Source organism: Protopterus annectens, chromosome 9.part0 (assembly GCF_019279795.1).
Source record: "Protopterus annectens isolate FY-2018-M chromosome 9.part0, PAN1.0, whole genome shotgun sequence".
Lineage (NCBI taxonomy): Eukaryota > Metazoa > Chordata > Ceratodontiformes > Protopteridae > Protopterus > Protopterus annectens.
Window position 1 is genome coordinate 103,685,235 of NC_056743.1, and position 14,831 is coordinate 103,700,065.

The window sequence follows — 14,831 nt, forward strand, 5'->3', positions numbered from 1 at the left end:
AAAGTTACTAGAAGGGTGATAATGACAGTGCAAATTAAATATATGTAGTCATGTTCTGATAGTGTCAGAGAGCACCTAGTAATTTCCGACAATCTTGTCTTAAAAATAAGTTCTGTACACTTCTATTTGTTAGTATTTTAAGTTATTCTTTTATTAACAATTACATTTCATTAGGCACAAGATTCTGTTTTCAGGGTTGAGTTGGAATGTCACATGGCTTGCTCAATTCAGAATATGCAAAAGTGGGTTTGTGAGAATCAAACCCAGAACCGTTGGATCAAGCATTTCAGCTGCTGATATCAACCATCTGTTAATTAAACATTTCAGGGAATTTACCATTTTTATTTTGTCGACATTCCATTAAATATTTTTTTTCTGTCTGTCATTTTGTTTTCTAAATGCCATTACGAATGAAATATAAATCTCAAAAGCTCTAAAAAGCAGTTCAGGACTTTGCCCTGGAATTCTTACCACACATTTAAAATGGAATTTATAAGTGTATTGTGGAAGATAAATTCTCAGTTCTGTTAAGTTTCATGTTACTGCTGCTAGTGTCTAGTTTTGTACCCTACTAATCAACATTGCTAGCATAGATATGTATTTCAAGTAAAAAAAGATGTGCGGAGAAAAAGTGTTACTGAAAATAAGGAAAATCTTATTTTGTCACATTCAGCTTCTGATATTTTTCATGTGCAGTTGTACTGTTACTGCATTCATCTGGCAAATGTAAAACACATTTGTAAGAACTTGAAATCGGTGTTATGTAATATCTAAAGTTGAAATGTTTACCAGATATGTCTGTAGTTTTATACAGGTGCTGTTTAATATTGTGATGTATGTGCCGTGCACATTTGACAAATAAATGACTGGAAATGTATGGTGTATTATTTATCACACATTATCACATTAAGATTGCTTCAAACTTCGCATCTATTGCTTTGTTTAGATCTGACAGGTAGTTTATAAAGCAGAGCTGCTATACTGAAATTGTTGGAAACCAAACGAGAGTAGATTTTTTGAAGAAGCTGGCACACATTTTGTACAATGCACTGAAGGTAATGCAGACATTTCCCATAATTATTGTAAATACAACAGTGCATTGTCAGTGATAACATGCCTGTATATGGATCTTTGAGAAAGATCTTACAAAATTTGATGTTATAAAGTGTGTATGAGAATAGGAAAAGTAGGAAGGGAAAAGAAACATTTCGCATGTTAGGGGTATTACAAAAACAACGCCCTCGTTCCTTTTTTCTTTGACAACCATTATATATACCTGGCTGATACAAGTTCCCTCATTTAAGACCATGTGTAAAGTTGTCTGCGTTATATTTTGGAACAGATCCCATGTGCAAAAATGTGTAAATGGGGTTGTGGATGGATGGGTTGTTTTTAACTGAATGGGAGACTAACAAAATAATGTGTTTGTCATGTGGTGTGAGTGGACTAATATGCAAATAGCTGCAATGTGTCAGAACAATTGTAGCCAGCTCATGGATACTACCTTTTGCTGTACATTCTGGAATCTCTGTGGCCAATGCAAGCAGCAGCCCAAAAAATGGCTAATTCAATAGCCTGAACTATATATGGCTTTCGACACCGTCCCCCATTCTGGAATTATAGCTAAACTCAATAAACTAGGCATAAATCCCTACGTTACAAGATGTGTTACCAAATGGCTCACTGACAGAACCCACACTGTAAAAGTTGCAGACTCCAAATCTGACCTCAAACCAGTGACAAGTGGAGTATCACAGGGTTCTGTCCTGGGACCGCTCCTCTTTGGTATCTACTCTGAAGTACAGGCTAACACAGAAGGCCTCTGGCTAAAGAAGTTCACAGATGACTGCAAACTAGGATCCATAGTCAAGTCCCCAAATGATGTCGACATTCTACAGAAGGGCCTCTCTGAGACAGATGCCTGGTGTCAGAGCCATGGCCTCAAGCTCAATGCCAAAAAGTGCAGTGTCATCCCCTTTGGTAAAAACTCTGTACCCATGAGCTACCACATAGGCAGCAATCTACTTAACACCAAATGCGTGATAAGAGACCTTGGGACCCAGGTGGACAGTAGTCTCTCCTTTGATAGTCACATCGCCACAGTAGTCAGGAAGTCCTTCTGCGTGGCACACCTCATCATAAAAGGGTTCTCATCCAGGAAAAAAGAGGTCATCGTTCCCCTCTATTCGACACTCATTAGACCCATTATAGAGTACACCGCCCCTTTTGGAATGTACCTCACAAGACATCTGCAGCAGCTGGAAAGGCCACAGAAGTGCCTCACAAAGAGGATCACTGGACTCAAACAAATGCCCTACATTGACCGCTTCAAAAAACTCCAGCATTACTCCATAGCATATTGCCTACTCTGAGGTGATCTCTGCCTAACATATAAAGCTGTGTCAAACCCAGAGCTGTTGGACATGCTACACCTACAGAAATCCCAATCCCTCCGAGCTACATGCTCTAGGGACCTAAACCTTGTCACCACAATAAACAGGACATGCTGGAGGGATAGATTCCTATCCCAGAGACTTCCCATACTCTGGAACAGGTTACCCATCTATGTCAAGCAAAGTTCTTCATTAGCACTCTTCAAGAAAAATCTTGATGAGTGGATGGGAAATAGGAAATACACCCCGGGGATCACTTCTGTGTCTCTGCTTGACAGTGGCACAGGAAAATAACTTTCTTGGGTGGTGTAGGCCAGGGAACCTTGTTGGCTAGGCTTACGTAGGCCCTTGGGCCGATAGCCTAGTATCTACCTATGAACCTATATATGTTTAGAATGTTACAATCGGTGACCAGTTTTTCTTTTTTTCTTTTTGGACTGTTTTGCTCCAAGTACTATGTATAGTCAGTTTATTATGATTACATACGACTACATAAGTGTGTCACATTCTATATGAGCACTAGCATGTCTGGTACAGCATGTAGTCCTGTCACTGAAAACTCATTATCTGGAATTGGAAGAATTTTTGAAGTTACAGAAGTAAAAGGTAACAGTGGACACTTAAGAAAAATTACTATGCTCTAACTTATTATGATTAGCTAGGCAGGCAAGAATAACTTTTCACACATACATAATCTGTATTGTGATTAACACATTGTTGAATGATTGGTAAATAGTGAAATGCTTGCCTTATCCATATAAAACAAAGAAAACTAAGATGCTTTATGGTATATTAAACCTAAGAACATGTCTGTGGTATGGAATACCACAATATGTCTGCATTCCACTGCTTACTGACATCCCAGTCATGAAATCTGTCATTTGAGCCCTTCATTTTACACAGCACTAAATGCATTAGCTGGCCATTTGGAATGTCTGTCTTTGGTTCTAAGCAATAGCTTGGTCTATTACTATTAATCTAAAAATTGTAACACCCTAGCTTGTGGAATATTTTAGAGAGATCTAGGACAGATAAATTATTTTACACTGGTCAGTTTATACTTGTTACCCTCTGGCATTTCACTTCCACTATGACATATCACAGCCTCAATGATACTAATTTCTAACTCTGGCTTGTTTTCCTGAATAAAAATGAATTAGGAAACTGTTTTGCCTCTGCTACCCTAAGAATACTATTGTTATTCCATCTCTTCTCCTGTCTTGCTACTTTAATGAGGTGAATTGATATAGACAGACTAAGCCAGGAATTTTAGAAGCAAATATCAGTTAGTATTCAACTTCAAAAATATAACAGAAAATATAGACCCTATTGTTACACAATGAAACCTGCCCCCCCCCCATACATAGGATAGTGCAGATATTGTTTTTAATACTAAATATGTTTCAGGCTTAAACATAAAAAAACTGGCCAATAAAGGCATGATAAATATTGAAGGAGTTTCTTATTTTAAATTCTAGTGCATCACATGAGACAAAATAAATTATTTTCCAGCAGTTTACACTATAGCACACCCAGCATATGCCTAGCTCTGATCTTAACTGCGTATTACTCTATCCTTCATATGCATTCCTTTTCCCTAAACTAGCATTTAAGTACTGATTTAAGCATGTAATGAAGTATTTTCTTGAAAACTTGTTGATAATTAATGAGTTGGTTTCAGTTCCAAAGTCTTAGCTCCTCTTGAAAAATGTTAAAAATATTTATCTGTTATCATTTTACCTTGAACATCGAGTCCGTGGCAGGACTGACCATCCGGTGGTATGAACATTTACTGTGGATGATGGTCACTGTTGATTCAACATGGGAAAAAGGGTTGTGGGGGCTTATGGATGGATGGTCTTTGATGCCTTGGTCATGGCTAAAAGGGTTGTTTACACCAGTTCACCTATGCTTTTATCAAATTAATAAACTGAGACTACCTAGTTCTTATTTAGTTCACTTAGGTTTAAAGATAGTATTAGAAATGACAGTTTCATTTTGAAATGAATTTACAAACTTCTAACAGGACTGAAAAATCTGGATTATACACTGGCATTTCCCATTTTATTCACATTTGCCACAATCAACTTAAAATGAGGCCATGAAGAATTTAAGGTAAAATGCCTATTTCTCCAATGTGCCTTTTTTGTTTGTTTAAAGCCACATATCTATTTAAAGGTTAGGATTTAACACTGTCCACTAGTTTTAAGCAATGTATACATTGTGTGTGTGCCTTTCGGCTTTTCCCGGTTAGGGGTCGCCACAGCGGAACTCCGGTCCACTAATGATTGGCAGTAGATTTTTTACATGCAGAGTTTGCCAGCCCTGACACACAACCTTCAATGAAGGTACGCCCATTCACGCATGTCTCCACACACAAGATGCTCTAGCTGAGAATCGAATGGCACAACGTCTTGCTATGAGGCAGCAACGATTCATTTCAGAATATTTCTGTTTTTGAAAAAGGCATTCTTTACTTACATGGAAGGTAACAGTGCCCTCACCTTTTTTCTGCAATTTTTTTCTTACCTACCATTTGTTAACCGGGACAGAGCACTGACCACACATGACCAATATAAGTCTTAGCACAAAGAAGAAGGGATGCATTACAATGAAGGAAATATAAACATAATTACAGGTACATATTTAACAAGCATTGCAATAACAGCAGAACTACATTAACAAAGATAACAGAGAAATGCAGTTAGACAGGTTAACATAAAAAACAAGCAATATATTCCAATAAGAGAAAGTAATTTGCAGCAAGCAGTAGTTTGACTGTTGCATGTATGAGTGTAATAGTTTATTTCCTGAAAGTGAAAAAGATTGACTGAAGGAAGAGGGTGGCAGTGAGATGGAAGGGCAGGTAAGAGTAGAAAGGCTGTATGTTTGTGGTAAGAAAGAGAACACTTTCATCATTATATACTAAATCACGGGGACATTGGTTATTGTTTATATATTTTCTGTTTTGTCCACAATTTTACTTTTTTTTTTTAAACATTTTAAATAAAGAGAAATACCATTTCATACACATAATTAACAAAACTTATCTTAGGTACAGTCCGATTATTTTTTGCACAGGTAAAATATTTCCGGTTTACTTGTCTGTTTATTTATTCCTTAAAAGAAAGTGATCTAGACAGAAGGTCACATGTTCATGTACTTTTGCTAATTCAAAAAAATCAAGAAAGTAATAACAACAGACAAACCCAACAGTTTCCAGTCAATGAATACGATATAACTGGTGAAAAAAAAGTGTCCGGTTCCAAGGAATGAGACAAAAGTTACTAAAACTGTCTTTTATTGGTACATCTGGTTAAGCACTTTCATCTATCCTCCATAGCGCTTAACCAGATGTACCAATAAAAGACAGTGTTAGTAACTTTTGTCTCATTCCTTGGAACGGACACTTTTTTTCACCAGTTATATCGTATTCATTGACTGGAAATTCAAAAAAAATGCAGACCTCAAAATGCAATCAAAACCATAGTAGAAGTCAGGTACTTCAAATCCAACAAAACAATTACAGCAACACACATAACCAGCAGCCTAGACATAACTTAGAGTAGCTGTTGCTAGTCTGAAGGTAAGTTAAAGTCTCGCACAGTTACATTTATCATCTAGATAACAAACAGTAGGCTAGTTTTAAACTATTGGTGTGTAGGGTGTAGGCAAATCCATAAGTGACTGTGGTAATGCAGTCCAGATTTTAGGTTCACAGAATGAAAAATCCTATGGGAGACATTTAGTGAAAACTGAGGAAACACTAGGATGACAAGCTTAAAGGTGGACATATACAAGATGTGAGTGAATGGTTTGGTCCTATACAGATAACCAAGAGTAGGACAATAATTCCAAAAAGGAAGTTTAAAAATCAGGGAGGGACAAGCAAGACAATACGTTTGCCCAGTAGGTTAGTCGTAGCATTCTAGCTTTCCTATGTGCAGTACAGTGTAGTTCATGTCTAGGGTTTTGAACTATAAATCCAAGAACTTGTTTGAAACCACTTGTGATATGTTACAGTTAGGAATGGTACCTTTTGAAATCATTGGTAAACTGTATTCCAAGGCTAGAAACCAATGACCTTTAGTGACCATAATTATATTGGATATTTTATGTAGGGCTACCACCAGGGCAAAAATCCAAGGACATTTACCATTTTCCTTGGGAGTTTTGTGTGTTTTGTTTTTAAGGACAAAATGTATTTCTAACATTTCTTCTAATAATTGCATAAAATGATTGCTTTGTATTTCAGACACCTTAGTTTTACAGAAAAAAACAAATCCTGTAACAATGTGCTTTTATTTTGGCAAAAAAGTGAAGTTCGGCCCTTTGTACTGCCTGTGGGTATGGCCTGCCCTGCAAAATTTTTTGTTTCCATAAAAATGTCTCATGTTGGTCATTTGGAAAAGTGGTAACTGTAATTTTATAGTGTGCTACCTGTATTCCATTGAGTTTCATAGATAATTTGATAATGGTGAACTTAAAAGCTAATGAAGGCAGAGCCCTAGGAATTCAAACTAGTTTATAACAAGTGAAAGTGTCTGCCTCTGTGGAGATATTGTCCATGAGTCAAGGTGATTACCTTCCCAGTGTTGCATTAATTTTACATAATTCATAACTTTCTTCAGCTTTTTTATCTGCCAATATCTTGTTTCTTCGTGTAATACTAAAAACGTAATATTTGGCACTGTTGAGGTCATATCTTCAACTGTATGCAGTGGATGATACTATCTTTTAACTTCTTCACTCAGATCTTGTAAATCAGTACAAATATTGAATACAAATACAACTATTTGTGAATGCAAATCTTGTATTGCTTTACAGTAGTAACCACTGTCTTCTGAAACCTAGAGGTAGCTTCTCTGGAGCATGCACTAGTCACATAGCATCAGGATTTAGTTGCATGGGATATTCTTCGGGTAAACTTAAGCCAGTAAATATTTTATCATAGTTATGAAGGATATCATTTTTGTGGCTCTGTAAAATAATCCAAATGTTTGAATAATGTTACCAACCATAAATGTATTCAGAAATATAATTTCTCTTTCAGATTTTGAATTTGCTTTATCACTCCTAACTCTGAAACACACTTTTCTATTTATATGTCAGTAGATTTTACGCCAATGGCTTAGTGCCCTGAACTTGTTCGCAAAGTATACAGGTCTCTCTTATCCATGTCTTTCAGTCTCAGTGCTTCAAAAGTATCTTCAGACAAAATAACTCACTCTACACCTACACTTAAACTTGTTTCACACTTTATAATAAATTTTCAGACTTTACAGTACATGTTTTACTTCAGTACTGTCAACAAATTCCTTGCATATTCGTGTTTCTGTTTAGCAATGGTCAGATTATTTTGAACGCAGCTGTCAACGTCTTTAGAGAATTATTCTTTATGTAGGACACATGTTGGTCCTGTGCTTATGGTCAGCCCTGTTACATAAGGCAGCATGGGTTTTAACTCCACCATACATTCTGTATACTTCATCGCTCTCATCTGCATTATAGTCATTAACAATGCAGTCTCACTCTGGTTTCATTTTCTCGTTTTTATTCAGTTCTCGTTTTGTGTTACACAATTCGGTTTTGACACAGAATTCTCTTAACTATGTACTTTCAATTTTTTCTGCATGCATCTGCAGTTATTGATCAGGGTAATGTCTGTTCCTCTTAAAAGCAGACCCTTATTTGAACATTTCTTATACCACAAGCTATTCTATTATTGATAAAATATGCAAATCATCAGATTCACCATCTTTGGCCTGATTCATTAACATAAGCATCTATAGTCTTTGTTGGAACTTGTGGCCTTAGAAAAGCTCTCAGTAGCTCTTGCACTCTTCTGTAATTGTTGTCATTCAGGGCACTGGCTTCTTACCCAGTAACATGCAGAAATTCAGCTCACCATAGGGAACAAAATGTCTGAATCCAAAACTTCCAGGTTTCTGATAAATTGCATTGATAAGAAAGAATTCCTAATAGTTGAAGACAGAACTGCAAATTATTCTGATATTCGGATAAATGCATGACATCTCTCCAACAAACATTTCTTTAGCTGCAATGGATAAAGGTAATTCATTAGAAAGTTGAATGTTTTATAGTAGTAGAGTACTACAGAATGGTTGTAGTGTTGACTTCTATTTATGATACCTGTTATGCTCTTGACTACGTTGTCTAGTTTCTTGTTGATGTTGGGTGTTTGTAAAGGTCGTGCTTGTCATGTTTTGCATTATGTTGTTAGTTTCTTGTGTGCCATTAGTGCTTTTTTCTATTTAAGCAATAACCCAGGAGTGGGTGTGGATATAACAGGATTTTCCCACAGTTAGCATAGTTTGATCACAAGGGGGAAGTGTGAGGACATGTTCTAATGAATATAGTGCAGGAACAATGAACTGTAGGGCTAATATTGAAGTTCATTATGGTCAAAATGAAAATTTGCATGCAGAAAATGATGAGTACAATACCAGTGAGGGGACTGGTTACTATTTGAATGACCCTTTAGAATTTCCCCTATTGAGATGTTCACAAAGGTTGCAGAACAGACATTTGACAACTCATCTGGAGGGCTCTCACAAAGTGAAAAAACTCTCACCGGAGAAGGAGTAGAAGGTTGAATGGATATTAGTAGTAAAATTCTTGACTTGGGGAATTGACAGCCATAGTATTACCATCCAAGGTAACTGTAATATTTCAATTACAGTGGTTTAGAGCTAATCAACGAACACTTTTTGATTTTCAAGAAAGGTTTTACTTTTGTACCAACAAAGAGTATTGCCATTAGTGATGCACTAGTAGATTTAAAATTGTTTGTGCGAAAATTGAACCTGCAGGATTTATACAACATACTTGTTAACACAGAGATTATTATGCAGAAGAAAAGTGTATTTAACCCCCTCCACAACCCATACTGCAGAATTTTGAAGCACTGGTGGAGGGAGAAATTAGGCAATGTATAAAAAACAATAAGAAGCTGTTTTATCATTTGAATAAGGAGGAATACAAGTTATTACAGAAAATTAATAAAAATAAAAACATCAGCATATGTTATGAAGCCTGATAAGGGAGGAGTGGTTATAATCAGTCACTGGGATTATTCAGCCAGAATGTTACATCAATTACACATTGATTCTAGAAACACCCAGGTCTCCAGAAATGATGTTAATGCAGCCTATAAGAACCTATTCCTGATAATGGCAGATAACCTGTTGCAAGGTGTAATAGATAGGCCTTTATGTGATGCTTTGAAATTAAGCAATTTGGTTATCTCGTCTATTTCTGGAATACCAATAATATATAAAAAGCTTTTAGACTCTCCCTTTAGGGCCAATATAAGGCGCAGTAGACAATAACCTACCCCTAGCTACATAGGTGGATAGGAGGTTGAAGTTTCTGCAAAAAAAAAAAAAAAAAAAACACACACAAGCACATTTTACTAGATTCTTGGATTTTTTTTTTTTTACTAAACTAACTGAAGATATATTTTAACCATCTCCCATGTTTGTTACAACCGATGTAGTTGATTTGTTTTCAATTATACCAAACTCCACAGGGAATGTTGTGGTTTAAGAATGTCTCATGGAAAGTGAAAGTTTGACTGCGTGGGAGATTAGGCTGCTGGTTGAAAAGGAGGAGCTGGTTTTAATGAACAACTTCATGTATTTTGAGGGTGAAATTTATAAGCAGGTAAATGGAGCAGCTATGGGTGCAATGTGCACCCCATCATTCACCAGTAGTATTTTCTATTTCTGGGAACCACATAATAGTTTTAAAACTAAATATTATAAACATATATCTCTAGACCTAAGATTTCTCGATGACATCTTTCTGATTTGGGATGGTAAAGATGAACTTTTAGAAGAATTCATGGAATATATCAAAAATAGTACGATTTTTTATTATCCATTCTGGCATTGAATCTATCATTTGGATGTTACTATTCAAAAGGAGTTTGACGCCCAAGTTCCATAGGAAAGAACATGTTTCTAATTCTTACCTACACTGTTTTGAGTGATCATCCACCGTACCCAAAAAGAATTAAAGGGCAACTAATCAGGGTGGCAAGGATACCATCTAAATATACTGACTTTATTGTGGAGGTGGATATAGTTAGAGTTTTTGAACAGTCTGTTTACCCTGCCACCTTGGTACCTGAAATGTCAAATGAGGTTCTTAACAACTGGGGGACCAAAGTTACCCCTTTCTTTGGAACAAACAATGATAACACTGCCCCTGGGAATCAGTTAATGAAACAACATAGATGACTATAATAGGGTATTTGTTTTAAAATACAGTCAACATTCTAGGTATATACAGGGAATTATTCTAAAATATTGGAATATTTTTTCCCTAAATGCCGAACACTTTATACTGCTTCTCCAAGTCTCCTTTGCTTACATACAAAGTGGGAGAAAACATTAATAATATTTTGAAAAGAGAAGAGGAATGATTATAACATCTATGGAATTTCCAAACAGCGAGGAACATTTATGTGTATAATATAACAATGCCCTTACATATCCCATTTAGTGTCTCTAAACATACCTACCTTGTGCAAAATACTCCAGGGGAGTCACTCATTTTAATTGTTGGTCAAAAGTAATTTATTTAGCTTATTGTTCAGTGTGTTTTTCTTTTATGTTGGAAAGACCAAATGGGCCCTGAAAGCACAAATAAATTAACATAATTATGATATTAACTGGTGGCTAATTACTAATGCACTTTATAAGCATACATCATGTTAAGTCTAGTTCATTTCTGTTTTGTGTGACTGAACAAGTTGATCAGAATCCGAGGGATGGACAATGGGAAACCCTGGTGGAATATAGAGAGCTGCTTTTGCAGTTAAGGTTAAATGAATGCCCCCCCCCCCCCCAAAGGATTAAAATTAGTCTCCCTAGTATCTGTATTAAAATTAAGGGCAGCAAAACTTTAGTGAGTTTTTATTGTGAGTTAATTTCAGTCAATGGTTTATGAAGTTTATAAATACTTCATTTTTATTAGAAGTACTCTATAAATTATTATATTTTAAATATTTATAGTTAATGACATGAATGTATATATAATATTTATATGCATTTCTTGAGATGTATTGTTGTTATTGTTTGCAAGTTGCTGACTTTTCCAAAATTTTATTTAATTTATTTTTTTATGTATTTGGACATTTGTTTGGTGCTTAGTCTCCCTTAAGGGAAAGGAAAGTGATGTAATTTGATGTACCAATTCACTTGATGCCTAGGTTTTAAAAGTGGTAATTGCTTTACAGTTTTAGTTCTGATGAAGTCTCTGTTTGATATGAAAGCACTTAACCAATTATTTCAAACTATTGATTGTTACTGATGCACCTTGTAATGTCTGTCCAATTGCAGTCACTGAGGGACAGTTACTAGTAAATCTTCTACCACTACATTACAGCTTTGTGGTTATTGTTATAAATCTGGATAGACCCACACCTACTCCTAGGTTATTGCTATTATACAGTGACATTACTTAAGAAAGGTAAGCAATTTAATTCTTAATGTCTTTGTATAATGCTACCATAGTATTCCTGTGTCACTCTCCATTCTTTCGCATTTTCATAAGTACCTAGCATGCTTATGGGAGTCATGTTCCCATGCTTGTACAGTACATCAGTGCTGTGGAAGAGAAGCAATGGAGAAAAAATAATCTCCATTGCTCTTTTTAGTGTGCATTTCCCTAAGGATATGAAGGCTAAATCTTAAATGGCTGTCATTTTTTAAATGACTTCAATCCCACTGGCTTGCTACACAACTATTTATGGAGTAATACTATGAGGCAAAAATGTTGAACATTCCACAAACATCTGGATGGTTGAGAGGAGCAATGTTCTGCCATGATTTAAGGAGGAACAGTGCAGAAATACAAAGAAAATCAGGTACATTTTTGTTTCTTTACTTTTGCCGAATGTAACTTCTGCGGTTGTGCAGCAGTAGCGTTGTTGCTTCACAGCAAGAGGTTCTTCCGTTCAATTCTCGGCTTGTGTTGGGAGTGCCTTCTGTGTGGAGTCTGCATGTCCTCCCCACGGTCGAGTGGGCGTTTGAAAGACATGCGTTGAATGGGCATGCCTTCGTTGAAGGTTGGGCTGGCAACTCGACACCATAAAAAACAACTGCCAATCATTAGCGGACCGGAGTTCTGCTGTGGCGACCCCTAACCAGGAAAAGCAGAAAGACAAACAACAACTTTTGCAGAATGTACCTGATTTTTGTTGTATTTTGGTCCACCTACATAATATATTCCAATAGAAAAGTCTGGCTGCACAATGGTACTTTAGCAGCTGAACTTTTTTCTGTTGGTATATCCTCTATTTACAATGGGCATGATGATTGGTCTTGTCCGGTCAGCATGCACATTTTTGAATAACAATGACCCATCATTGTATAATTAGGATTTACCTCCTTGTGTTTGTGTGACTGAAGAGTTGCTATATGTAAGCTCAGAGGTATAGCAGACTTACTGCCCTGCAAAAACACTTTTGTTGGTGTTAGTTAAAGGTCTCTGTAGGTTTTGGATAGGGAAATGTTGTGTGCCAATACTATGAGGTTTAGTTGCTGTGTTAGTTAATATTTATTTTGTGTTTGTTTTCCGGAGTAAAGCTCTGATCTCCACGGATCTTTTTCAGACTTAGCCCAGGAGTGGTGTCTCATTAAGGGACTTGCTCAGAGTCACATAGTTAGGCAATGGAAGCTAAGGGAATTAAACCTTGCACCTCTGGACCACAGGAAACAGCTCATTAAGAGATCCTTAATTCTTTTTTTTTCATTAAGAGATCCTTAATTCTTTTTTTTTTTGGTCAAAAGATAATCATATAATCAGTTTTTCATTTCTGATACAACTTACCATTTGGTTGTTTGTCAGAATGTTCAAAAACCACAGACAATGTGAATGTGATTTCAGTGTAAATGAGGTCTTTACTCTAAGCTGCCTTCTAGAAAGAATGAACATGGCTTACAAATTCATTTAACTAAGAGTATAAAACCATACATGCAATCATATGGTAAACTGCCTAGCATGTTTTATAGTGGTGACAGAAGTGAGAAACAGGAGAAGCTAAATACCTGAAGTGATCCTTGTTTAAGGATAAGGATTTACAGTGCCATTTTTTCAAAGATTTTGAAATGTGGCCAGAAGATGGTGATATGTTAATGATATGCTGGATGGACACTGCTAAGAAGGAATAATAAGCTTGAAAATTTCAAGTTTGAGGCCATCTGATCTCATAACACCATAGCTGGTCATGATAAGCTATTTGCCATCCTCCTGACTGGTCATAGGATTAAAAATGGAAAAAGTAGATGTCTCAAAAGTATGCCTCTGGTGAATTTTTGCTAATCATACAGCTGGGAGGTTTAAAGTTATTTAACAAATTAGTGAAGTGGGTTGAGGGGCCCCATTTTAAATGAGGATCCTAAAGCGCTGTCTAAAGAAGTGATGTGCTTAGAGCCACAGAGAAGAAAAATAATGAAGATAATCAAACGCAGGACCACAAGATGAAACGTGTTAGTCATCATAATACACTGCACAAAACTATCAAACAGCTAGTGCTTAAACTGCTATGCAAAAATAAAGAAACATTGACAATGGTTTTATCACAGAGATGTTTTGACTGCTGTCAGCTACTTTAAGGTGACAATTTGTTTTTGTTTTACCCCTCAGGTCATTACTTGTTTTCCACAACCCCTTGAGGTCCCTGAATGACCTAGACGTACCTGATTTCAGATCATTTGCTTTAGATGTACTACTGCTTTTTCACCCAAACTTGTAGTGAAACAAAACTGCACCTAACTAGTGTGTAATTTTACAGCCTTAAAAGACTTCCTTGATGACTTTCTGGCATCCATTACCTAGCTAACATCCAAAGTTAGATTTTGCTATATACTTTACAGATTTGGTTGGGCTGAGAAAATATTTTGGAGTGATAAGAGAATATTAAAAGTGCATGCCCACTGGAGTGCAATGCAAATCTATTCAATGCAGTCCAGGTAAGATAGAACTGAGGGATGCAATAATGCAAACAGGCACGACATTGCTGGCAATATCAGATGCTTTTACACCTTTTTATTGATAAGAAGGGTGTGGTACCTCAATCAATGAAAAAGTGATGGTCAGCTTTTCCGGAGAGAACCTTTGTTGGCAGTTGGTAAGGATGTAGTTTTAAAGGGCATCTTGAAACTTTGTTTAACAGGTCGGATGTGGGGAGAGGGTGCTGAATCCAGTTGGAAAATAGCTAGCTTGCTCGATACATTATCAATATCAGCAAATAATGTTTCTATTATACAGATACTAGTGCATTTGAATTCCTGTTACAAGGCTGTTATCAGATCTTTGTCCCTCAACAGCATGAAGTCAGTAGCCAAAAGATGCAGTTTGTGTTATGACTTCTAGCAAAACCACTTTTGTTATGCCCACTCCAGTGGT